Source organism: Otolemur garnettii, unplaced genomic scaffold, assembly GCF_000181295.1.
Source record: "Otolemur garnettii isolate 467f Iridium unplaced genomic scaffold, OtoGar3 scaffold00043, whole genome shotgun sequence".
In the NCBI taxonomy this organism is placed as follows: Eukaryota; Metazoa; Chordata; class Mammalia; order Primates; family Galagidae; genus Otolemur; species Otolemur garnettii.
In genome coordinates this window covers 11,340,849-11,341,328 of record NW_003852438.1, presented here as the reverse complement: position 1 = coordinate 11,341,328, position 480 = coordinate 11,340,849, and positions in this window count along the sequence as shown.

The following is a 480-nucleotide window of genomic DNA, read 5'->3' as shown; positions in this document are numbered from 1 at the left end:
AGGCACCTGCCACAACACCTGCCTATATTTTTGTTTTTCTTATCATTGTTGTTTAGCAGGCCCAAGCCAGAGTCAAACCCATCAGCCCTGGGGTATGTAGGTGGCACCCTAACCACTGAGATACAGGTGCTGAGCCGCCTGGCTATTTTTAGAGACAAAGGTCTCACTCTTGCTCAGACTGGTCCAAACTTGTGAGCTCAGGCAATCCACCCACCTTGGCCTCCCAGAGGACTAGGATTACAGGTAAGAGCCACCACATCTGGCTTTATTTTTATGTATTTTTTTTCCTTTGGTTGTGTCTTTAAAGTATTTTATTCCAAGGCCAGAGGCCATGGCTCACACCTATAATCCCAGCACTCCCTGAGGCTGTGGATTGCTTGAGCTTAGGAGTTTAAGACCAGCCTGAGCAAGAATAAGACCCTGTCTCTAAAAATAGCTGGGCATTGTGGCAGATGCCTGTAGTCCCAGCTACTAGGAGGC